Raw genomic sequence first — 27,394 nt, forward strand, 5'->3', positions numbered from 1 at the left:
CTCCACAGGGTTATGGAGCCAGTCATTTCATGAATGTTCCACAGGGTTATGTAGCCTGTCATTTCATTAATGTTCCACAGGGTTATGGAGCCAGTCATTTCATTGATTTTCCACCGGGTTATGGAGCCAGTCATTTCATGAATGTTCCACAGGGTTATGGAGCCAGTCATTTCATTGATGATCCACAGGGTTATGGAGCCAGTCATTAATGTTCCACTGGGGTATGGAGCCTGTCATTTCATGAATGTTCCACAGGGTTATGGAGCCAGTCATTAATGCTCCACAGGGTTATGGAGTCTGTCATTTCATTAATGTTCCACAGGGTTATGGAGCCAGTCATTTCATGAAGGTTCCACAGGGTTATGGAGCCTGTCATTTCATTGATGTGCACAGGGTTATGGAGCCAGTCATTTCATGAATGTTCCACAGGGTTATGGAGCCTGTCATTTCATGAATGTTCCACAGGGTTATGGAGCCAGTCATTTCATGAATGTTCCACAGGGTTATGGAGCCAGTCATTAATGTTCCAAAGGGTTATGGAGCCTGTCTTTTTCATGAATGTTCCACAGGGTTATGGAGCCTGTCATTTCATTAATGTTCCACAGGGTTATGGAGCCAGTCATTTCATGTATGTTCCACACAGTTGTGGAGCCAGTCATTAATGTTCCACAGGGTTATGATGCCAGTCATTCATGTTCCACATGGTTATGGAGCCAGTCATTAATGTTCCACGGCGTTATGGAGCCAGTCATTAATGTTCCACAGTGTAATGGAGCCAGTAATTGCATTAATGTTCCACAGGGTTGTGGAGCCAGTCATTTTACCTATGTTCCACAGGGTTACAGAGCCAGTCATTTCATTTGAAAAGACTGGGCAAAGCTTTCTCTACTTTTGTTTCTCTCTGTAAAAGTGTTTTCCGTTCTGACAATGCACCACGGGGATTGCTTTCTCTCTGGGTTACCAAGGCCGCGTGGACGATAATCATATTCATATTGGAGAATATGCCTGTTTGTTTCTACGTTGATGATGTAGATGGAGTTGTAGATGTTGATGTTGATGGAGCCAGTCATTAATGTTCCACAGGGTTATGGAGCCAGTCATTAATGTTCCACAGTGTAATGGAGTCAGTAATTGCATTAATTTTCCACAGGGTTGTGGAGCCAGTCATTTCTCTTATGTTCTACAGGGTTACAGAGCCAGTCATTTCATAAATGTTCCACAGGGTTATGGAGCCAGTCATTTCATTGATGTTCCACGGGTTATGGAGCCAGTCATTAATGTTCCACAGGGTTATGGAGCCTGTCATTTCATGAATGTTCCACAGGGTTATGGAGCCAGTCATTAATGCTCCACAGGGTTATGGAGCCAGTCATTTCATTGATGTTCCACAGGGTTATGGAGCCTGTCATTTCATAAATGTTCCACAGGGTTATGGAGCCAGTCATTCATGCTCCACAGGGTTATGGAGCCAGTCATTTCATTAATGTTCCACAGGGTTATGGAGCCAGTCATTTTATGAATGTTCCACAGGGTTATGGAGCCTGTCATTTCATTAATGTTCCACAGGGTTATGGGGCCAGTCATTTCATTTATGTTCCACACAGTTATGGAGCCAGTCATTAATGTTCCACAGGGTTATGGAGCCAGTCATTAATGTTCTACGGGGTTATGGAGCCAGTCATTAATGTTCCACAGTGTAATGGAGCCAGTAATTGCATTAATGTTCCACAGGGTTGTGGAGCCAGTCATTTCACTTATGTTCTACAGGGTTACGGAGCCAGTAATTTCATTTGAAAAGACTGGGCAAAGCTTTCTCTACTTTTGTTTCTCTCTGTAAAAGTGTTTCCGTTCTGACAATGCACCACGGGGATTGCTTTCCTCTGGGTTACCAAGGTCATGGACGAAATCATATTCATATTGGAGAATATGCCTGTTTGTTTCTACGTTGATGATGTAGATGGAGTTGTAGATGTTGATGTTGATGGAGCCAGTCATTAATGTTCCACAGGGTTATGGAGCCAGTCATTAATGTTCCACAGTGTAATGGAGTCAGTAATTGCATTAATTTTCCACAGGGTTGTGGAGCCAGTCATTTCTCTTATGTTCCACAGGGTTATGGAGACAGTCATTTCATGAATGTTCCACAGGGTTATGGAGCCAGTCATTTCATGAATGTTCCACAGGGTTATGGAGCCAGTCATTTCAATGATGTTCGACAGGGTTATGGAGCCAGTCATTTCATGAATGTTCCACAGGGTTATGGAGTCAGTCATTTCATGATTGTTCCACAGGGTTATGGAGCCAGTCATTTCATGAATTTTCCACAGGCTTATGGAGCCAGTCATTTCATGAATGTTCCACAGGTTTATGGAGCCAGTCATTTCATTGATGTTCCAAATGGTTATGGAGCAAGTCATTTCATGAATTCCACAGGGGTTATGGCGCCTGTCATTTCATGAATGTTCCACAGGGTTATGGAGCCAGTCATTTCTGAATGTTCCACAGGGTTATGGAGCCAGTCATTAATGTTCCACAGGGTTATGGAGCCAGTCATTTCATTGATGTTCCACAGGGTTATGGAGCCAGTCATTTCATGAATGTTCCACAGGGTTATGGAGCCAGTCATTTCATGAATCTTCCACAGGGTTATGGAGCCAGTCATTTCATGAATGTTCCACAGGGTTATGGAGCCAGTCATTTCATTTATGTTCCACCGGGTTATGGAGCAAGTCATTTCATGAATGTTCCACAGGGTTATGGAGCCAGTCATTTCATGAATGTCCATATGGTTATGGAGCCAGTCATTTCATTGATGTTCCACAGGGTTATGGAGCCAGTCATTAATGTTTCACAGGGGTATGGAGCCTGTCATTTCATGAATGTTCCACAGGGTTATGGAGCCAGTCATTAATGCTCCACAGGGTTATGGAGCCAGTCATTTCATGAATGTTCCACAGGGTTATGTAGCCTGTCATTTCATTAATGTTCCACAGGGTTATGGAGCCAGTCATTTCATTGATGTTCCACCGGGTTATGGAGCCAGTCATTTCATGAATGTTCCACAGGGTTATGGAGCCAGTCATTTCATTGATGATCCACAGGGTTATGGAGCCAGTCATTAATGTTCCACTGGGGTATGGAGCCTGTCATTTCATGAATGTTCCACAGGGTTATGGAGCCAGTCATTAATGCTCCACAGGGTTATGGAGCCTGTCATTTCATTAATGTTCCACAGGGTTATGGAGCCAGTCATTTCATGAATGTTCCACAGGGTTATGGAGCCTGTCATTTCATTGATGTTCACAGGGTTATGGAGCCAGTCATTTCATGAATGTTCCACAGGGTTATGGACCGAATGTTCCACAGGGTTATGGAGCCAGTCATTTCATGAATGTTCCACAGGGTTATGGAGCCAGTCATTAATGTTCCAAAGGGTTATGGAGCCTGTCTTTTTCATGAATGTTCCACAGGGTTATGGAGCCTGTCATTTCATTAATGTTCCACAGGGTTATGGAGCCAGTCATTTCATGTATGTTCCACACAGTTGTGGAGCCAGTCATTAATGTTCCACAGGGTTATGATGCCAGTCATTCATGTTCCACAGGGTTATGGAGCCAGTCATTAATGTTCCACGGCGTTATGGAGCCAGTCATTAATGTTCCACAGTGTAATGGAGCCAGTAATTGCATTAATGTTCCACAGGGTTGTGGAGCCAGTCATTTTACCTATGTTCTACAGGGTTACAGAGCCAGTCATTTCATTTGAAAAGACTGGGCAAAGCTTTCTCTACTTTTGTTTCTCTCTGTAAAAGTGTTTTCCGTTCTGACAATGCACCACGGGGATTGCTTTCTCTCTGGGTTACCAAGGCGCGTGACGATAATCATATTCATATTGGAGAATATGCCTGTTTGTTTCACGTTGATGATGTAGATGGAGTTGTAGATGTTGATGTTGATGGAGCCAGTCATTAATGTTCCACAGGGTTATGGAGCCAGTCATTAATGTTCCACAGTGTAATGGAGTCAGTAATTGCATTAATTTTCCACAGGGTTGTGGAGCCAGTCATTTCTCTTATGTTCTACAGGGTTACAGAGCCAGTCATTTCATAAATGTTCCACAGGGTTATGGAGCCAGTCATTTCATTGATGTTCCACGGGGTTATGGAGCCAGTCATTAATGTTCCACAGGGTTATGGAGCCTGTCATTTCATGAATGTTCCACAGGGTTATGGAGCCAGTCATTAATGCTCCACAGGGTTATGGAGCCAGTCATTTCATTGATGTTCCACAGGGTTATGGAGCCTGTCATTTCATAAATGTTCCACAGGGTTATGGAGCCAGTCATTCATGCTCCACAGGGTTATGGAGCCAGTCATTTCATTAATGTTCCACAGGGTTATGGAGCCAGTCATTTTATGAATGTTCCACAGGGTTATGGAGCCTGTCATTTCATTAATGTTCCACAGGGTTATGGGGCCAGTCATTTCATTTATGTTCCACACAGTTATGGAGCCAGTCATTAATGTTCCACAGGGTTATGGAGCCAGTCATTAATGTTCTACGGGGTTATGGAGCCAGTCATTAATGTTCCACAGTGTAATGGAGCCAGTAATTGCATTAATGTTCCACAGGGTTGTGGAGCCAGTCATTTCACTTATGTTCTACAGGGTTACAGAGCCAGTCATTTCATTTGAAAAGACTGGGCAAAGCTTTCTCTACTTTTGTTTCTCTCTGTAAAAGTGTTTTCCCGTTCTGACAATGCACCACGGGGATTGCTTTCTCTCCTGGGTTACCAAGGCAGCGGACGATAATCATAATCATATTGGAGAATATGCTTGTTTGTTTCTACGTTGATGATGTAGATGGAGTTGTAGATGTTGATGTTGATGGAGCCAGTCATTAATGTTCCACAGGGTTATGGAGCCAGTCATTAATGTTCCACAGTGTAATGGAGTCAGTAATTGCATAATTTTCCACAGGGTTGTGGAGCCAGTCATTTCTCTTATGTTCCACAGGGTTATGGAGACAGTCATTTCATGAATGTTCCACAGGTTATGGAGCCAGTCATTTCATGAATGTTCCACAGGGTTATGGAGTCAGTCATTTCATGATTGTTCCACAGGGTTAGGGAGCCAGTCATTTCATGAATGTTCCACAGGGTTATGGAGCCAGTCATTTCATGAATTTTCCACAGGGTTATGGAGCCAGTCATTTCATGAATGTTCCACAGGGTTTATGGAGCCAGTCATTTCATTGATGTTCCAAATGGTTATGGAGCAAGTCATTTCATGAATTCCACAGGGTTATGGCGCCTGTCATTTCAACGAATGTTCCACAGGGTTATGGAGTCTGTCATTAATGTTCCACAGGGTTATGGAGCCAGTCATTAATGTTCCACAGGGTTATGGAGCCAGTCATTAATGTTCCACAGGGTTATGGAGCCAGTAATTAATGTTCCACAGGGTTATGGAGCCGGTCATTTCATGAATGTTCCAAAGGGTTATGGAGCCAGTCATTCATGTTCCACAGGTTATGGAGCCAGTCATTTCCATTGATGTTCCACAGGGTTATGGGAGCCAGTCATTTCATGAATGTTCCACAGGGTTATGGAGCCAGTCATTTCATGAATCTTCCACAGGGTTATGGAGCCAGTCATTTCATGAATGTTCCACAGGGTTATGGAGCCAGTCATTTCATTGATGTTCCACGGGGTTATGGAGCCAGTCATTAATGTTCCACAGGGTTATGGAGCCTGTCATTTCATGAATGTTCCACAGGGTTATGGAGCCAGTCATTAATGCTCCACAGGGTTATGGAGCCAGTCATTTCATTGATGTTCCACAGGGTTATGGAGCCTGTCATTTCATAAATGTTCCACAGGGTTATGGAGCCAGTCATTCATGCTCCACAGGGTTATGGAGCCAGTCATTTCATTAATGTTCCACAGGGTTATGGAGCCAGTCATTTATGAATGTTCCACATGGTTATGGAGCCTGTCATTTCTTTAATGTTCCACAGGGTTATGGGGCCAGTCATTTCATTAGGTCCCACACAGTTATGGAGCCAGTCGTTAATGTTCCACAGGGTTATGGAGCCAGTCATTAATGTTCTACGGGGTTATGGAGCCAGTCATTAATGTTCCACAGTGTAATGGAGCCAGTACTGTCATTAATGTTCCACAGGGTTGTGGAGCCAGTCATTTTCACCTATGTTCCACAGGGTTATAGAGCCAGTCATTTCATTTGAAAAGACTGGGTTTCAATGTTCCTAAGGCAGCACAATGTTTTAGGGTTATGGAGCCAGTCATTAATGTTCCACAGGGTTATGGAGCCAGTCATTAATGTTCCACAGTGTTATGGAGCCAGTAATTTGCATTAATTTTCCACAGGGTTGTGGAGCCAGTCATTTCTCTTATGTTCCACAGGGTTATGGAGCCAGTCATTTCATGAATGTTCCACAGGGTTATGGAGCCAGTCATTTCATGAATGTTCCACAGGGTTATGGAGCCAGTCATTTCAATGATGTTCGACAGGGTTATGGAGCCAGTCATTTCATGAATGTTCCACAGGGTTATGGAGTCAGTCATTTCATGATTGTTCCACAGGGTTATGGAGCCAGTCATTTCATGAATTTTCCACAGGGCTTATGGAGCCAGTCATTTCATGAATGTTCCACAGGTTTATGGAGCCAGTCATTTCATTGATGTTCCAAATGGTTATGGAGCAAGTCATTTAATGAATTCCACAGGGTTATGGAGCCAGTAATTTCATGAATGTTCCACAGGGTTATGGAGCCAGTCATTTCATGAATGTTCCACAGGGTTATGGAGCCAGTCATTCATGTTCCACAGGGTTATGGAGCCAGTCATTTCATTGATGTTCCACAGGGTTATGGAGCCAGTCATTTCATGAATGTTCCACAGGGTTATGGAGCCAGTCATTTCATGAATCTTCCACAGGGTTATGGAGCCAGTCATTTCATGAATGTTCCACAGGGTTATGGAGCCAGTCATTTCATTTATGTTCCACCGGGTTATGGAGCAAGTCATTTCATGAATGTTCCACAGGGTTATGGAGCCAGTCATTTCATGAATGTCCATATGGTTATGGAGCCAGTCATTTCATTGATGTTCCACAGGGTTATGGAGCCAGTCATTAATGTTTCCACAGGGGTATGGAGCCTGTCATTTCCATGAATGTTCCACAGGGTTATGGAGCCAGTCATTAATGCTCCACAGGGTTATGGAGCCAGTCATTTCATGAATGTTCCACAGGGTTATGTAGCCTGTCATTTCATTAATGTTCCACAGGGTTATGGAGCCAGTCATTTCATTGATGTTCCACCGGGTTATGGAGCCAGTCATTTCATGAATATTCCACAGGGTTATGGAGCCAGTCATTTCATTGATGATCCACAGGGTTATGGAGCCAGTCATTAATGTTCCACTGGGGTATGGAGCCTGTCATTTCATGAATGTTCCACAGGGTTATGGAGCCAGTCATTAATGCTCCACAGGGTTATGGAGTCTGTCATTTCATTAATGTTCCACAGGGTTATGGAGCCAGTCATTTCATGAATGTTCCACAGGGTTATGGAGCCTGTCATTTCATTGATGTTCACAGGGTTATGGAGCCAGTCATTTCATGAATGTTCCACAGGGTTATGGAGCCTGTCATTTCATGAATGTTCCACAGGGTTATGGAGCCAGTCATTTCATGAATGTTCCACAGGGTTATGGAGCCAGTCATTAATGTTCCAAAGGGTTATGGAGCCTGTCTTTTCATGAATGTTCCACAGGGTTATGGAGCCTGTCATTTCATTAATGTTCCACAGGGTTATGGAGCCAGTCATTTCATGTATGTTCCACACAGTTGTGGAGCCAGTCATTAATGTTCCACAGGGTTATGATGCCAGTCATTCATGTTCCACAGGTTGTGGAGCCAGTCATTAATGTTCCACGGCGTTATGGAGCCAGTCATTAATGTTCCACAGTGTAATGGAGCCAGTAATTGCATTAATGTTCCACAGGGTTGTGGAGCCAGTCATTTTACCTATGTTCTACAGGAGTTACAGAGCCAGTCATTTCATTTGAAAAGACTGGGCAAAGCTTTCTCTACTTTGTTTCTCTCTGTAAAAGTGTTTTTCCGTTCTGACAATGCACCACGGGGATTGCTTTTCTCTGGGTTACCAAGGTCGCGTGATCGATAATCATATTCATATTGAGAATATGCCTGTTTGTTTCTACGTTGATGATGTAGATGGAGTTGTAGATGTTGATGTTGATGGAGCCAGTCATTAATGTTCCACAGGGTTATGGAGCCAGTCATTAATGTTCCACAGTGTAATGGAGTCAGTAATTGCATTAATTTTCCACAGGGTTGTGGAGCCAGTCATTTCTCTTATGTTCCACAGGGTTACAGAGCCAGTCATTTCATAAATGTTCCACAGGGTTATGGAGCCAGTCATTTCATTGATGTTCCACAGGGTTATGGAGCCAGTCATTTCATTGATGTTCCACAGGGTTATGGAGCCAGTCATTTCGAATGCTCCACAGGGTTATGGAGCCTGTCATTTCATTGATTGTTCCACAGGGTTATGGAGCCAGTCATTTCATGAATGTTCCACAGGCTTATGGAGCCAGTCATTTCAATGTTCCACAGGGTTATGGAGCCAGTCATTTCATTAATGTTCCAAAGGGTTATGGAGCCAGTCATTTTATGAATGTTCCACAGGGTTATGGAGCCTGTCATTTCATGAATGTTCCACAGGGTTATGGGGCAGTCTGTCATTAATGTTCCACAGGGTTATGGAGCCAGTCATTAATGTTCCACAGGGTTATGGAGCCAGTCATTAATGTTCCACGGGGTTATGGAGCCAGTCATAATGTTCCACAGTGTAATGGAGCCAGTCATTTCATTAATGTTCCAAAGGGTTGTGGAGCCAGTCATTAATGTTCCACAGGGTTATGGAGCCAGTCATTTCATTGATGTTCCACAGGGTTATGGAGCCAGTCATTTATAATGTTCCACAGGGTTATGGAGCCAGTCATTTCATGAATCTTCCACAGGGTTATGGAGCCAGTCATTTCATGAATGTTCCACAGGGTTATGGAGCCAGTCATTTCATTGATGTTCCACGGGGTTATGGAGCCAGTCATTAATGTTCCACAGGGTTATGGAGCCTGTCATTTAATGTTCCACAGGGTTATGGAGCCAGTCATTAATGCTCCACAGGTTATGGAGCCAGTCATTCATTATGTTCCACAGGGTTATGGAGCCTGTCATTTAAAATGTTCCACAGGGTTATGGAGCCAGTCATTCATGCTCCACAGGGTTATGGAGCCAGTCATTTCATTAATGTTCCACAGGGTTATGGAGCCAGTCATTTCATGAATGTTCCACAGGGTTATGGAGCCTGTCATTTCATTAATGTTCCACAGGGTTATGGGGTAGTCATTTCATTTATGTTCCACACAGTTATGGAGCCAGTCATTAATGTTCCACAGGGTTATGGAGTCAGTCATTATTGTTCTACGGGTTATGGAGCCAGTCATTAATGTTCCACAGTGTAATGGAGCCAGTAATTGCATTAATGTTCCACAGGGTTGTGGAGCCAGTCATTTTACTATGTTCTACAGGGGTTACAGAGCCAGTAATTTCGTTTGAAAAGACTGGGCAAAGCTTTCTCTACTTTTGTTTCTCTCTGTAAAAGTGTTTTCCGTTCTGACAATGCACCAAGGGGATTGCTTTTCTCTGGGTTACCAAGGCAGCGTGATAATCATATTCATATTGGAGAATATGCCTGTTTGTTTCTACGTTGATGATGTAGATGGAGTTGCAGATGTTGATCGGTTGATGGAGCCAGTCATTAATGTTCCACAGGGTTATGGAGCCAGTCATTTCTGGGAATGTTCCACAGTGTAATGGAGCCAGTAATTGCATTAATGTTCCACAGGGTTGTGGAGTCAGTCATTTCTCTTATGTTCCACAGGGTTATGGAGACAGTCATTTCATGAATGTTCCACAGGGTTATGGAGTCAGTCATTTCATGAATGTTCCACAGGGTTATGGAGCCAGTCATTTCAATGATGTTCGACAGGGTTATGGAGCCAGTCATTTCATGAATGTTCCACAGGGTTATGGAGTCAGTCATTTCATGATTGTTCCACAGGGTTATGGAGCAAGTCATTTCATGAATTTTCCACAGGGCTTATGGAGCCAGTCATTTCATGGAATGTTCCACAGGGTTATGGAGCCAGTCATTCATTGATGTTCCACAGGGTTATGGAGCAAGTCATTATCATGAATTTCCACAGGGTTATGGAGCCAGTAATTGAATGTTCCACGGGGTTATGGAGCCAGTCATTTCATGAATGTTCCACAGGGTTATGGAGCCAGTCATTCATGTTCCACAGGGTTATGGAGCCAGTCATTTCATTGATGTTCCACAGGGTTATGGAGCCAGTCATTTCATGAATGTTCCACAGGGTTATGGAGCCAGTCATTTCCATGAATCTTCCACAGGGTTATGGAGCCAGTCATTTCATGAATGTTCCACAGGGTTATGGAGCCAGTCATTTCATTTATGTTCCACCGGTTATGGAGCAAGTCATTTCATGAATGTTCCACAGGGTTATGGAGCCAGTCATTTCATGAATGTCCATATGGTTATGGAGCCAGTCATTTCATTGATGTTCCACAGGGTTATGGAGCCAGTCATTAATGTTTCACAGGGGTATGGAGCCTGTCATTTCATGAATGTTCCACAGGGTTATGGAGCCAGTCATTAATGCTCCACAGGGTTATGGAGCCAGTCATTTCATGAATGTTCCACAGGGTTATGTAGCCTGTCATTTCATTAATGTTCCACAGGGTTATGGAGCCAGTCATTTCATTGATTTTCCACCGGGTTTTGGAGCCAGTCATTTCATGAATGTTCCACAGGGTTATGGAGCCAGTCATTTCATTGATGATCCACAGGGTTATGGAGCCAGTCATTAATGTTCCACTGGGGTATGGAGCCTGTCATTTCATGAATGTTCCACAGGGTTATGGAGCCAGTCATTAATGCTCCACAGGGTTATGGAGTCTGTCATTTCATTAATGTTCCACAGGGTTATGGAGCCAGTCATTTCATGAATGTTCCACAGGGTTATGGAGCCTGTCATTTCATTGATGTTCACAGGGTTATGGAGCCAGTCATTTCATGAATGTTCCACAGGGTTATGGAGCCTGTCATTTCATGAATGTTCCACAGGGTTATGGAGCCAGTCATTTCATGAATGTTCCACAGGGTTATGGAGCCAGTCATTAATGTTCCAAAGGGTTATGGAGCCTGTCTTTTCATGAATGTTCCACAGGGTTATGGAGCCTGTCATTTCATTAATGTTCCACAGGGTTATGGAGCCAGTCATTTCATGTATGTTCCACACAGTTGTGGAGCCAGTCATTAATGTTCCACAGGGTTATGATGCCAGTCATTCATGTTCCACAGGTTATGGAGCCAGTCATTAATGTTCCACGGCGTTATGGAGCCAGTCATTAATGTTCCACAGTGTAATGGAGCCAGTAATTGCATTAATGTTCCACAGGGTTGTGGAGCCAGTCATTTTACCTATGTTCCACAGGGTTACAGAGCCAGTCATTTCATTTGAAAAGACTGGGCAAAGCTCTCTACTTTTGTTTCTCTCTGTAAAAGTGTTTTCCGTTCTGACAATGCACCACGGGATTGCTTTCTCTCTGGGTTACCAAGGCCGCGTGGACGATAATCATATTCATATTGGAGAATATGCCTGTTTGTTTCTACGTTGATGATGTAGATGGAGTTGTAGATGTTGATGTTGATGGAGCCAGTCATTAATGTTCCACAGGGTTATGGAGCCAGTCATTAATGTTCCACAGTGTAATGGAGTCAGTAATTGCATTAATTTTCCACAGGGTTGTGGAGCCAGTCATTTCTCTTATGTTCTACAGGGTTACAGAGCCAGTCATTTCATAAATGTTCCACAGGGTTATGGAGCCAGTCATTTCATTGATGTTCCACGGGGTTATGGAGCCAGTCATTAATGTTCCACAGGGTTATGGAGCCTGTCATTTCATGAATGTTCCACAGGGTTATGGAGCCAGTCATTAATGCTCCACAGGGTTATGGAGCCAGTCATTTCATTGATGTTCCACAGGGTTATGGAGCCTGTCATTTCATAAATGTTCCACAGGGTTATGGAGCCAGTCATTCATGCTCCACAGGGTTATGGAGCCAGTCATTTCATTAATGTTCCACAGGGTTATGGAGCCAGTCATTTTATGAATGTTCCACAGGGTTATGGAGCCTGTCATTTCATTAATGTTCCACAGGGTTATGGGGCCAGTCATTTCATTTATGTTCCACACAGTTATGGAGCCAGTCATTAATGTTCCACAGGGTTATGGAGCCAGTCATTAATGTTCTACGGGGTTATGGAGCCAGTCATTAATGTTCCACAGTGTAATGGAGCCAGTAATTGCATTAATGTTCCACAGGGTTGTGGAGCCAGTCATTTCACTTATGTTCTACAGGGGTTACAGAGCCAGTCATTTCATTTGAAAAGACTGGGCAAAGCTTTCTCTACTTTTGTTTCTCTCTGTAAAAGTGTTTTCCGTTCTGACAATGCACCACGGGATTGCTTTCTCTCTGGGTTACCAAGGCCGCGTGATCGATAATCATAATCATATTGGAGAATATGCCTGTTTGTTTCTACGTTGATGATGTAGATGGAGTTGTAGATGTTGATGTTGATGGAGCCAGTCATTAATGTTCCACAGGGTTATGGAGCCAGTCATTAATGTTCCACAGTGTAATGGAGTCAGTAATTGCATTAATTTTCCACAGGGTTGTGGAGCCAGTCATTTCTCTTATGTTCCAAAGGGTTATGGAGACAGTCATTTCATGAATGTTCCACAGGGTTATGGAGCCAGTCATTTCATGAATGTTCCACAGGGTTATGGAGCCAGTCATTTCAATGATGTTCGACAGGGTTATGGAGCCAGTCATTTCATGAATGTTCCACAGGGTTATGGAGTCAGTCATTTCATGATTGTTCCACAGGGTTATGGAGCCAGTCATTTCAGGAATTTTCCACAGGCTTATGGAGCCAGTCATTTCATGAATGTTCCACAGGTTTATGGAGCCAGTCATTTCATTGATGTTCCAAATGGTTATGGAGCAAGTCATTTCATGAATTCCCACAGGGTTATGGCGCCTGTCATTTCATGAATGTTCCACAGGGTTATGGAGTCTGTCATTAATGTTCCACAGGGTTATGGAGCCAGTCATTAATGTTCCACAGGGTTATGGAGCCAGTCATTAATGTTCCACAGGGTTATGGAGCCAGTAATTAATGTTCCACAGGGTTATGGAGCCAGTCATTTCATGAATGTTCCACAGGGTTATGGAGCCAGTCATTCATGTTCCACAGGGTTATGGAGCCAGTCATTTCATTGATGTTCCACAGGGTTATGGAGCCAGTCATTTCATGAATGTTCCACAGGGTTATGGAGCCAGTCATTTCATGAATGTTCCACAGGGTTATGGAGCCAGTCATTTCATGAATGTTCCACAGGGTTATGGAGCCAGTCATTTCATTTATGTTCCACCGGGTTATGGAGCAAGTCATTTCATGAATGTTCCACAGGGTTATGGAGCCAGTCATTTCATGAATGTCCATATGGTTATGGAGCCAGTCATTTCATTGATGTTCCACAGGGTTATGGAGCCAGTCATTAATGTTTCACAGGGGTATGGAGCCTGTCATTTCATGAATGTTCCACAGGGTTATGGAGCCAGTCATTAATGCTCCACAGGGTTATGGAGCCAGTCATTTCATGAATGTTCCACAGGGTTATGTAGCCTGTCATTTCATTAATGTTCCACAGGGTTATGGAGCCAGTCATTTCATTGATGTTCCACCGGGTTATGGAGCCAGTCATTTCATGAATGTTCCACAGGGTTATGGAGCCAGTCATTTCATTGATGATCCACAGGGTTATGGAGCCAGTCATTAATGTTCCACTGGGGTATGGAGCCTGTCATTTTATGAATGTTCCACAGGGTTATGGAGCCAGTCATTAATGCTCCACAGGGTTATGGAGCCTGTCATTTCATTAATGTTCCACAGGGTTATGGAGCCAGTCATTTCATGAATGTTCCACAGGGTTATGGAGCCTGTCATTTCATTGATGTTCACAGGGTTATGGAGCCAGTCATTTCATGAATGTTCCACAGGGTTATGGAGCCAGTCATTTCATGAATGTTCCACAGGGTTATGGAGCCAGTCATTAATGTTCCAAAGGGTTATGGAGCCTGTCTTTTCATGAATGTTCCACAGGGTTATGGAGCCTGTCATTTCATTAATGTTCCACAGGGTTATGGAGCCAGTCATTTCACGTATGTTCCACACAGTTGTGGAGCCAGTCATTAATATTCCACAGGGTTATGATGCCAGTCATTCATGTTCCACAGGGTTATGGAGCCAGTCATTAATGTTCCACGGCGTTATGGAGCCAGTCATTAATGTTCCACAGTGTAATGGAGCCAGTAATTGCATTAATGTTCCACAGGGTTGTGGAGCCAGTCATTTTACCTATGTTCTACAGGGTTACAGAGCCAGTCATTTCATTTGAAAAGACTGGGCAAAGCTTTCTCTACTTTTGTTTCTCTCTGTAAAAGTGTTTTCCGTTCTGACAATGCACCACGGGGATTGCTTTCTCTCTGGGTTACCAAGGCCGCGTGACGATAATCATATTCATATTGGAGAATATGCCTGTTTGTTTCTACGTTGATGATGTAGATGGAGTTGTAGATGTTGATGTTGATGGAGCCAGTCATTAATGTTCCACAGGGTTATGGAGCCAGTCATTAATGTTCCACAGTGTAATGGAGTCAGTAATTGCATTAATTTTCCACAGGGTTGTGGAGCCAGTCATTTCTCTTATGTTCTACAGGGTTACAGAGCCAGTCATTTCATAAATTTTCCACAGGGTTATGGAGCCAGTCATTTCATTGATGTTCCACAGGGTTATGGAGCCAGTCATTAATGTTCCACAGGGTTATGGAGCCTGTCATTTCATGAATGTTCCACAGGGTTATGGAGCCAGTCATTAATGCTCCACAGGGTTATGGAGCCAGTCATTTCATTGATGTTCCACAGGGTTATGGAGCCTGTCATTTCATAAATGTTCCACAGGGTTATGGAGCCAGTCATTCATGCTCCACAGGGTTATGGAGCCAGTCATTTCATTAATGTTCCACAGGGTTATGGAGCCAGTCATTTTATGAATGTTCCACAGGGTTATGGAGCCTGTCATTTCATTAATGTTCCACAGGGTTATGGGGCCAGTCATTTCATTTATGTTCCACACAGTTATGGAGCCAGTCATTAATGTTCCACAGGGTTATGGAGCCAGTCATTAATGTTCTACGGGGTTATGGAGCCAGTCATTAATGTTCCACAGTGTAATGGAGCCAGTAATTGCATTAATGTTCCACAGGGTTGTGGAGCCAGTCATTTCACTTATGTTCTACAGGGTTACAGAGCCAGTCATTTCATTTGAAAAGACTGGGCAAAGCTTTCTCTACTTTTGTTTCTCTCTGTAAAAGTGTTTTCCGTTCTGACAATGCACCACGGGGATTGCTTTCTCTCTGGGTTACCAAGGCCGCGTGGACGATAATCATATTCATATTGGAGAATATGCCTGTTTGTTTCTACGTTGATGATGTAGATGGAGTTGTAGATGTTGATGTTGATGGAGCCAGTCATTAATGTTCCACAGGGTTATGGAGCCAGTCATTAATGTTCCACAGTGTAATGGAGTCAGTAATTGCATTAATTTTCCACAGGGTTGTGGAGCCAGTCATTTCTCTTATGTTCCACAGGGTTATGGAGCCAGTCATTTCATGAATGTTCCACAGGGTTATGGAGCCAGTCATTTCATGAATGTTCCACAGGGTTATGGAGCCAGTCATTTCAATGATGTTCGACAGGGTTATGGAGCCAGTCATTTCATGAATGTTCCACAGGGTTATGGAGTCAGTCATTTCATGATTGTTCCACAGGGTTATGGAGCCAGTCATTTCATGAATTTTCCACAGGCTTATGGAGCCAGTCATTTCATGAATGTTCCACAGGTTTATGGAGCCAGTCATTTCATTGATGTTCCAAATGGTTATGGAGCAAGTCATTTCATGAATTCCACAGGGTTATGGCGCCTGTCATTTCATGAATGTTCCACAGGGTTATGGAGTCTGTCATTAATGTTCCACAGGGTTATGGAGCCAGTCATTAATGTTCCACAGGGTTATGGAGCCAGTCATTAATGTTCCACAGGGTTATGGAGCCAGTAATTAATGTTCCACAGGGTTATGGAGCCAGTCATTTCATGAATGTTCCACAGGGTTATGGAGCCAGTCATTCATGTTCCACAGGGTTATGGAGCCAGTCATTTCATTGATGTTCCACAGGGTTATGGAGCCAGTCATTTCATGAATGTTCCACAGGGTTATGGAGCCAGTCATTTCATGAATCTTCCACAGGGTTATGGAGCCAGTCATTTCATGAATGTTCCACAGGGTTATGGAGCCAGTCATTTCATTTATGTTCCACCGGGTTATGGAGCAAGTCATTTCATGAATGTTCCACAGGGTTATGGAGCCAGTCATTTCATGAATGTCCATATGGTTATGGAGCCAGTCATTTCATTGATGTTCCACAGGGTTATGGAGCCAGTCATTAATGTTTCACAGGGGTTTGGAGCCTGTCATTTCATGAATGTTCCACAGGGTTATGGAGCCAGTCATTAATGCTCCACAGGGTTATGGAGCCAGTCATTTCATGAATGTTCCACAGGGTTATGTAGCCTGTCATTTCATTAATGTTCCACAGGGTTATTGTCATGAGCACTCTCTCTCCCTGGTAGCAACATTAATTGCATTCAATTATCTTCCACTCTGCTCACCTCCCTCTCTCTACTCAGCCTAACTAGCTCCACCTGCCCTGCTCTGCTCTTGTTACCTGGCCAGCTGCACTGCATTTCCCACTCACCATCCTCACCTTGCCTCACTCTGTTCTAATTACTCTGCCAGCTGAACTGCATTTCCCCACTACCTCTCCCAGTATATCAAGCCCTGGTTTTCAGCCAAGCCCTGTCAGATCGTCTTCAAACCCGGACCAGTAACCTGCCTGTCTGCGCTCTGACTCCTGTTTGTGATACCGATCCTTTCTTGACTGCCTCCTTGTTCTACTGCCCCGTCTATCCCAACCTGCCTTCTGGACCTCGACTACTCTCCGATCTTCAGCCCCTCCGGTCTCCGACCACCAGATGAGCGTGCCCAGACGTTTCACCACCCTCAGCCCGATACGCCCGCTCCATCACTGGGGAACACACACACTAAGCACTTGGACTGGACACCCCCGGACATTTGGTGACCCCCGGAGCACAGGTACCCACAGGAGGACCCTGAAAGACCCCTGACACCCCTGGGACTCCTCTTCCCGCCTGTAACCTTGAATAAAGAACTCTGAATTTGAACTTGCGCTCTTGGGTCCTCTTCTGTGCGTGACAGAACGATCTGACCATCATGGACCCAGCGCACTCCCCTGACCACGATGGAGGAAGAGCCAGAGAGGACTGCCCTACAGCGACTGGAACGCTCTGAGGGAGACATAAATCGGATGGCTGGCGACATCGCTCCCCTTCTCCAGCTATTCAACCAGCAGCAACAACAGTTCCAACTGCAGCAACAACAGCTAGCCCAAGCCCTGCAACTACTCTCAAGCCCGGCTACTCCACCTGCACCCCCCCTGGTCCTTTTGTTCCTGTACCACCGATACTCCTTCATCCCTCCGCTGGAGGTCCCAATGCTGCAGGCCCGGCAGTGCTGCCACCAGATCCCCACGCTCCTGAACCAAGGATTGGGAACCCGGAACGTTTTGATGGCAACCAGAAGCAAGTAAGACCATTCTTGAGCAGCTGCCGAGTCCAGTTTGCACTACAGCCCAGGACTTTCTCAACAGAGGGAGCCAAGGTGGGGTATGTCATCACACATCTCACCGGTCGAGCTCGGTTGTGGGGAACGGCGGAATTCGACCGGCAAACCCCAGCCTGTGCCTCCTTCAGTGCCTTTGAGGAGGAGATGTTAAAGGTCTTTGACCTAGGCTCGCCAACAGCCGAAGTCGCCACAAGCTCTGCTCACCATCCGTCAGGGCAATCGGACAGTGGCAGACTTCTCCATTGACTTTCGTACCCTGGCCAGTCAAAGCTCGTTTAACCCAGAGGCACTGGTGCAAGCCTTCCTCCATAGCCTGGCGGACTATATCAAGGACGAGCTTGTTTCCCATGACCCGCCCTCAACGCTTGATGCCGCCATTGACCTTGCCGTTCGCATTGACCGCCGTATACAGACCCGGAGGAGGGAGAAGGGCCGTCTCAGTCAACCTGCCATCCGTACTCGGGTCGATACCGCTTCTGTCCAGCCCCTGCCTGTCAAGTCCCATAGCCAACTCAATCAGCCTGAGCCCATGGAGATTGGCCGTGCCTCTCTGACTCCCGAGGAGCGTCGGCGCCGTCTAAGCTCCAACCTTTGCCTCTACTGTGGTGGCGAGAATCACCGTGTCGCTACTTGTCCGGCAAAAGCCGCAGCTCACCAGGTGTAGGGGAGATCCGGGTGAGCTCAACAAGCCTTCAGTCTCCCTCCATCCGAAAGACCCTGCTTCATCTCCGCCTTCAGCTTTCTGACAAGACTCATACATTGGCCGCCCTTGTGGATTCCGGAGCCGAAGCAAACATCATGGACCCTGAGCTTGCACAGCAACTGGGCGTGAACCATCATCAACTGACACAACCCATTCCTGCACGAGCCCTGGATGGGCATCATCTTGGCACTGTCACTCATATCTCCGCCCCTGTGACAATCCTGCTGTCAGGAAACCACCAGGAGTCCATCCAGTTTCACCTCCTACACTCACCTGGCCAACCACTCATTCTTGGATACCCGTGGCTCCGTCAGCACAACCCCCCACATCGACTGGGAGACAGGAACAGTCCGTGAGTGGGGAAGGAGTTGTCACCAGACCTGTTTAAGGGGGGCCACCCTGCCCGTTCACCGGGGAAGGATCTAGCGCTACCTCCGACATATCCAATGTTCCGGCCTGTTACCACAGCCTGAAAGAGGTGTTCAACAAATCCAAGGCGACATCTCTACCCCCCACACAGACCCTATGACTGCGCGATTGATCTCCTGCCTGGCACAGCACCTCCCAAGGGTCGTCTGTATTCACTGTCAGCCCCGGAAAGAAAGGCCATGGAGGACTACATTAATGACTCTCTTGCCTCCGGGATAATTAGACCGTCGTCTTCCCCGCAGGAGCGGGATTCTTCTTTGTCGGCAAGAAGGACGGTTCTCTTCGTCCATGCATAGATTACCGGGGTCTGAACGACATCACGGTTAAGAATCGCTACCCACTGCCCTTACTTTCGTCTGCCTTCGAACTGCTGCAGGGAGCCACTGTATTCACTAAGCTGGACCTTCGCAATGCCTACCATCTGGTGCGGATGAGGGAGGGAGACGAATGGAAGACAGCGTTCAACACACCAACCGGCCACTATGAATATCTCGTCATGCCCTTCGGCCTCACCAATGCCCCAGCAGTTTTTCAAGCCCTAGTGAATGATATCCTCAGGGACATGCTAAATACGTTCGTATTTGTGTACCTTGACGATATTTTAATATTCTCAAAGACTCTGTCAGAACACACGCACCACGTCCGGTTGGTCCTGCGCCGCCTGCTGGAGAACTCTCTTTTCGTGAAGGCAGAGAAGTGCGAGTTCCATGCCAAGACCGTTTCATTCCTGGGGTATGTGGTGACCGAGGGCAGCATTCAGATGGATCTCACGAAGGTGTCGGCTGTCACTTCCTGGCCAGTTCCTGAGTCTCGGAAGAAGTTGCAACAGTTCCTGGGCTTTGCCAACTTTTATAGGAGATTCATCAGAAACTATAGCACAGTGGCTGCACCCCTCACGGCGCTAACCAGCACTAAACAACCGTACCAATGGACATCAGCTGCTGATAAGGCCTTCAATATCCTCAAGACATGTTTCACTTCTGCTCCCATCCTCCAGATGCCAGATGCAGCAAGGCAGTTTGTGGTGGAGGTAGATGCTTCGGACGTGGGAGTGGGTGCAGTGCTTTCTCAAAGAGCAGCTGAGGATGGCAAGATGCACCCCTGTGCCTTCTACTCCCGTCGGCTAACCCCTGCCGAATGCAACTACGACATTGGGAACCGCGAGCTGTTGGCTGTCAAGCTCGCCCTTGAAGAATGGCGGCACTGGTTAGAGGGGTCAAAGGAACCATTCGTAGTGTGGACAGACCACAAGAACCTGGAGTATATCCAAACAGCCAGGAGGCTGAACTCCCGTCAACAGCGGTGGTCTCTGTTCTTTACGCGCTTCAATTTCACGCTCTCCTACCGCCCGGGATCTCGCAACATCAAACCTGATGCTCTTTCCCGGATGTTTCAGAAGGACGAGACCACCGCCATGACAGCTCCCATTCTTCCCAGCCACTTGGTCGTAGCGGCCCTCACCTGGGAGATCGAGAAGCAGGTCATGGAGGCTCTTCGGGACCAGCCAGGTCCAAGCACCAGCGCCCCCAACCGTCTGTTTGTTCCAGCAAATCTCAGGTCACCTGTGATTCAGTGGGGGCACGAATCCCGTCTGGCCTGTCATCCCGGCATCACTCGCACCCTTCATCTGGTCCGCCAGCGGTTCTGGTGGCGGGGGATGAGACGGGATGTCCGAGAATTCATCCGAGCTTGTCCCACTTGTAACCGAAACAAGACTCCCAACCAGCCTCCTGCTGGGTTGCTGCAACCCCTACTCATACCCAAGAGGCCCTGGTCCCACGTTTCACTGGACTTTGTTACGGGCCTTCCGCCCTCTGACGGACACACAGTCATCCTTACCATTGTTGACCGCTTTAGTAAGATGACCCACTTCGTGCCCCTTCCCAAACTACCCTCTGCTAAAGAGACCTCCCAGGTGGTCCTGGAACATGTGTTTCGTATCCATGGCCTACCCCAGGATATAGTGTCAGACCGGGGCCCGCAATTCTCAGCAACCTTTTGGAAGGAGTTCTGTCATCTCCTTGGGGCCACCGCCAGCCTATCGTCTGGATTCCACCCGCAGTCAAACGGCCAGACTGAACGCATGAACCAGGAGCTGGAGAAGGCACTGAGGTGTGTGGCTTCCCAAAATCCCCGGGCCTGGGCTCAACACCTGCTCTGGGTGGAATATGCCCATAATTCACTCACCAGTTCCTCCACCGGGCTCTCCCCCTTTCAGTGTGTCTACGGGTATCAACCTCCACTGTTTGCCAGCCAGGAGGCGGATGCCACCTGTCCGTCTGCTCTTGCGTATGCCCGCCGCTGCCGCCGCACTTGGGCCCAGGCTCGCACTGTGCTCCTGAAGTCTGGAACCAGCTACGCCGTCGGTGCCAACCGACGGAGGACCCCAGCACCTACTTACCGGGTTGGTCAGAAGGTCTGGCTGTCTGCCCGGGATCTGCCGCTGCGGGTTGTATCACGAAAGCTGGCCCTCGCTTCATTGGTCCTTTTCCTGTGCAGAAAGTCATCAGTCCAACGGCGGTCCGACTTCAGTTGCCCGCTTCCATGCGGGTCCACCCCACCTTCCACGTCTCCAAGGTCAAGCCGGTCCATGAAAGTCCCCTGGTCCCTGCAGCTCCGGCGCCACCTCCTCCGCGCCTCGTAGATGGCGGTCCTGTCTTCACCGTCCGGCGGCTGCTCCGCTCTAGGCGAAGGGGTAGGGGTCTCCAGTACCTCGTTGATTGGGAGGGATATGGTCCAGAGGAGAGGACCTGGATCCCGGCCAGGAGGATAGTGGACCGGACCCTTATCACTGACTTCCACCGACTACATCCTGATCAGCCTGCAATCCGTAGGGGCCGTCCAAGAGGGGTTCCTAGCCGTCCGGCCCGCCCTGCTCCTGTCTCAGTGCCTGTCCTGTCTCCCGACCGTGACCCTCCAGCTCCTTCTGAGGATGAGGAGATTCACTCGGACCGCTCGGAGGAGTTCTGACCCGCCGCCTGCTCCCCTCCACCCTCCCGGCATGATGTTGTTCTTGGGACTTCTGGGGCCGTCCCTTGGAGGGGGGTCCTGTCATGAGCACTCTCTCTCCCTGGTAGCAACATTAATTGCATTCAATTATCTTCCACTCTGCTCACCTCCCTCTCTCTACTCAGCCTAACTAGCTCCACCTGCCCTGCTCTGCTCTTGTTACCTGGCCAGCTGCACTGCATTTCCCACTCACCATCCTCACCTTGCCTCACTCTGTTCTAATTACTCTGCCAGCTGAACTGCATTTCCCCACTACCTCTCCCAGTATATCAAGCCCTGGTTTTCAGCCAAGCCCTGTCAGATCGTCTTCAAACCCGGACCAGTAACCTGCCTGTCTGCGCTCTGACTCCTGTTTGTGATACCGATCCTTTCTTGACTGCCTCCTTGTTCTACTGCCCCGTCTATCCCAACCTGCCTTCTGGACCTCGACTACTCTCCGATCTTCAGCCCCTCCGGTCTCCGACCACCAGATGAGCGTGCCCAGACGTTTCACCACCCTCAGCCCGATACGCCGCTCCATCACTGGGGAACACACACACTAAGCACTTGGACTGGACACCCCCGGACATTTGGTGACCCCCGGAGCACAGGTACCCACAGGAGGACCCTGAAAGACCCCTGACACCCCTGGGACTCCTCTTCCCGCCTGTAACCTTGAATAAAGAACTCTGAATTTGAACTTGCGCTCTTGGGTCCTCTTCTGTGCGTGACAGTTATGGAGCCAGTCATTTCATTGATGTTCCACCGGGTTATGGAGCCAGTCATTTCATGAATGTTCCACAGGGTTATGGAGCCAGTCATTTCATTGATGATCCACAGGGTTATGGAGCCAGTCATTAATGTTCCACTGGGGTATGGAGCCTGTCATTTTATGAATGTTCCACAGGGTTATGGAGCCAGTCATTAATGCTCCACAGGGTTATGGAGCCTGTCATTTCATTAATGCTCCACAGGGTTATGGAGCCAGTCATTTCATGAATGTTCCACAGGGTTATGGAGCCTGTCATTTCATTGATGTTCACAGGGTTATGGAGCCAGTCATTTCATGAATGTTCCACAGGGTTATGGAGCCAGTCATTTCATGAATGTTCCACAGGGTTATGGAGCCAGTCATTAATGTTCCAAAGGGTTATGGAGCCTGTCTTTTCATGAATGTTCCACAGGGTTATGGAGCCTGTCATTTCATTAATGTTCCACAGGGTTATGGAGCCAGTCATTTCACGTATGTTCCACACAGTTGTGGAGCCAGTCATTAATGTTCCACAGGGTTATGATGCCAGTCATTCATGTTCCACAGGGTTATGGAGCCAGTCATTAATGTTCCACGGCGTTATGGAGCCAGTCATTAATGTTCCACAGTGTAATGGAGCCAGTAATTGCATTAATGTTCCACAGGGTTGTGGAGCCAGTCCTTTTACCTATGTTCTACAGGGTTACAGAGCCAGTCATTTCATTTGAAAAGACTGGGCAAAGCTTTCTCTACTTTTGTTTCTCTCTGTAAAAGTGTTTTCCGTTCTGACAATGCACCACGGGGATTGCTTTCTCTCTGGGTTACCAAGGCCGCGTGACGATAATCATATTCATATTGGAGAATATGCCTGTTTGTTTCTACGTTGATGATGTAGATGGAGTTGTAGATGTTGATGTTGATGGAGCCAGTCATTAATGTTCCACAGGGTTATGGAGCCAGTCATTAATGTTCCACAGTGTAATGGAGTCAGTAATTGCATTAATTTTCCACAGGGTTGTGGAGCCAGTCATTTCTCTTATGTTCTACAGGGTTACAGAGCCAGTCATTTCATAAATGTTCCACAGGGTTATGGAGCCAGTCATTTCATTGATGTTCCACGGGGTTATGGAGCCAGTCATTAATGTTCCACAGGGTTATGGAGCCTGTCATTTCATGAATGTTCCACAGGGTTATGGAGCCAGTCATTAATGCTCCACAGGGTTATGGAGCCAGTCATTTCATTGATGTTCCACAGGGTTATGGAGCCTGTCATTTCATAAATGTTCCACAGGGTTATGGAGCCAGTCATTCATGCTCCACAGGGTTATGGAGCCAGTCATTTCATTAATGTTCCACAGGGTTATGGAGCCAGTCATTTTATGAATGTTCCACAGGGTTATGGAGCCTGTCATTTCATTAATGTTCCACAGGGTTATGGGGCCAGTCATTTCATTTATGTTCCACACAGTTATGGAGCCAGTCATTAATGTTCCACAGGGTTATGGAGCCAGTCATTAATGTTCTACGGGGTTATGGAGCCAGTCATTAATGTTCCACAGTGTAATGGAGCCAGTAATTGCATTAATGTTCCACAGGGTTGTGGAGCCAGTCATTTTACCTATGTTCTACAGGGTTACAGAGCCAGTCATTTCATTTGAAAAGACTGGGCAAAGCTTTCTCTACTTTTGTTTCTCTCTGTAAAAGTGTTTTCCGTTCTGACAATGCACCACGGGGATTGCTTTCTCTCTGGGTTACCAAGGCCGCGTGACGATAATCATATTCATATTGGAGAATATGCCTGTTTGTTTCTACGTTGATGATGTAGATGGAGTTGTAGATGTTGATGTTGATGGAGCCAGTCATTAATGTTCCACAGGGTTATGGAGCCAGTCATTAATGTTCCACAGTGTAATGGAGTCAGTAATTGCATTAATTTTCCACAGGGTTGTGGAGCCAGTCATTTCTCTTATGTTCCACAGGGTTATGGAGACAGTCATTTCATGAATGTTCCACAGGGTTATGGAGCCAGTCATTTCATGAATGTTCCACAGGGTTATGGAGCCAGTCATTTCAATGATGTTCGACAGGGTTATGGAGCCAGTCATTTCATGAATGTTCCACAGGGTTATGGAGTCAGTCATTTCATGATTGTTCCACAGGGTTATGGAGCCAGTCATTTCATGAATTTTCCACAGGCTTATGGAGCCAGTCATTTCATGAATGTTCCACAGGTTTATGGAGCCAGTCATTTCATTGATGTTCCAAATGGTTATGGAGCAAGTCATTTCATGAATTCCACAGGGTTATGGCGCCTGTCATTTCATGAATGTTCCACAGGGTTATGGAGCCAGTCATTTCATGAATGTTCCACAGGGTTATGGAGCCAGTCATTCATGTTCCACATGGTTATGGAGCCAGTCATTTCATTGATGTTCCACAGGGTTATGGAGCCAGTCATTTCATGAATGTTCCACAGGGTTATGGAGCCAGTCATTTCATGAATCTTCCACAGGGTTATGGAGCCAGTCATTTCATGAATGTTCCACAGGGTTATGGAGCCAGTCATTTCATTTATGTTCCACCGGGTTATGGAGCAAGTCATTTCATGAATGTTCCACAGGGTTATGGAGCCAGTCATTTCATGAATGTCCATATGGTTATGGAGCCAGTCATTTCATTGATGTTCCACAGGGTTATGGAGCCAGTCATTAATGTTTCACAGGGGTATGGAGCCTGTCATTTCATGAATGTTCCACAGGGTTATGGAGCCAGTCATTAATGCTCCACAGGGTTATGGAGCCAGTCATTTCATGAATGTTCCACAGGGTTATGTAGCCTGTCATTTCATTAATGTTCCACAGGGTTATGGAGCCAGTCATTTCATTGATGTTCCACCGGGTTATGGAGCCAGTCATTTCATGAATATTCCACAGGGTTATGGAGCCAGTCATTTCATTGATGATCCACAGGGTTATGGAGCCAGTCATTAATGTTCCACTGGGGTATGGAGCCTGTCATTTCATGAATGTTCCACAGGGTTATGGAGCCAGTCATTAATGCTCCACAGGGTTATGGAGCCTGTCATTTCATTAATGTTCCACAGGGTTATGGAGCCAGTCATTTCATGAATGTTCCACAGGGTTATGGAGCCTGTCATTTCATTGATGTTCACAGGGTTATGGAGCCAGTCATTTCATGAATGTTCCACAGGGTTATGGAGCCTGTCATTTCATGAATGTTCCACAGGGTTATGGAGCCAGTCATTTCATGAATGTTCCACAGGGTTATGGAGCCAGTCATTAATGTTCCAAAGGGTTATGGAGCCTGTCTTTTCATGAATGTTCCACAGGGTTATGGAGCCTGTCATTTCATTAATGTTCCACAGGGTTATGGAGCCAGTCATTTCATGTATGTTCCACACAGTTGTGGAGCCAGTCATTAATGTTCCACAGGGTTATGATGCCAGTCATTCATGTTCCACAGGGTTATGGAGCCAGTCATTAATGTTCCACGGCGTTATGGAGCCAGTCATTAATGTTCCACAGTGTAATGGAGCCAGTAATTGCATTAATGTTCCACAGGGTTGTGGAGCCAGTCATTTTACCTATGTTCTACAGGGTTACAGAGCCAGTCATTTCATTTGAAAAGACTGGGCAAAGCTTTCTCTACTTTTGTTTCTCTCTGTAAAAGTGTTTTCCGTTCTGACAATGCACCACGGGGATTGCTTTCTCTCTGGGTTACCAAGGCCGCGTGACGATAATCATATTCATATTGGAGAATATGCCTGTTTGTTTCTACGTTGATGATGTAGATGGAGTTGTCGATGTTGATGTTGATGGAGCCAGTCATTAATGTTCCACAGGGTTATGGAGCCAGTCATTAATGTTCCACAGTGTAATGGAGTCAGTAATTGCATTAATTTTCCACAGGGTTGTGGAGCCAGTCATTTCTCTTATGTTCTACAGGGTTACAGAGACAGTCATTTCATAAATGTTCCACAGGGTTATGGAGCCAGTCATTTCATTGATGTTCCACGGGGTTATGGAGCCAGTCATTAATGTTCCACAGGGTTATGGAGCCTGTCATTTCATGAATGTTCCACAGGGTTATGGAGCCAGTCATTAATGCTCCACAGGGTTATGGAGCCAGTCATTTCATTGATGTTCCACAGGGTTATGGAGCCTGTCATTTCATAAATGTTCCACAGGGTTATGGAGCCAGTCATTCATGCTCCACAGGGTTATGGAGCCAGTCATTTCATTAATGTTCCACAGGGTTATGGAGCCAGTCATTTTATGAATGTTCCACAGGGTTATGGAGCCTGTCATTTCATTAATGTTCCACAGGGTTATGGGGCCAGTCATTTCATTTATGTTCCACACAGTTATGGAGCCAGTCATTAATGTTCCACAGGGTTATGGAGCCAGTCATTAATGTTCTACGGGGTTATGGAGCCAGTCATTAATGTTCCACAGTGTAATGGAGCCAGTAATTGCATTAATG

Source organism: Coregonus clupeaformis, chromosome 20 (assembly GCF_020615455.1).
Source record: "Coregonus clupeaformis isolate EN_2021a chromosome 20, ASM2061545v1, whole genome shotgun sequence".
Classification (NCBI taxonomy): domain Eukaryota; kingdom Metazoa; phylum Chordata; class Actinopteri; order Salmoniformes; family Salmonidae; genus Coregonus; species Coregonus clupeaformis.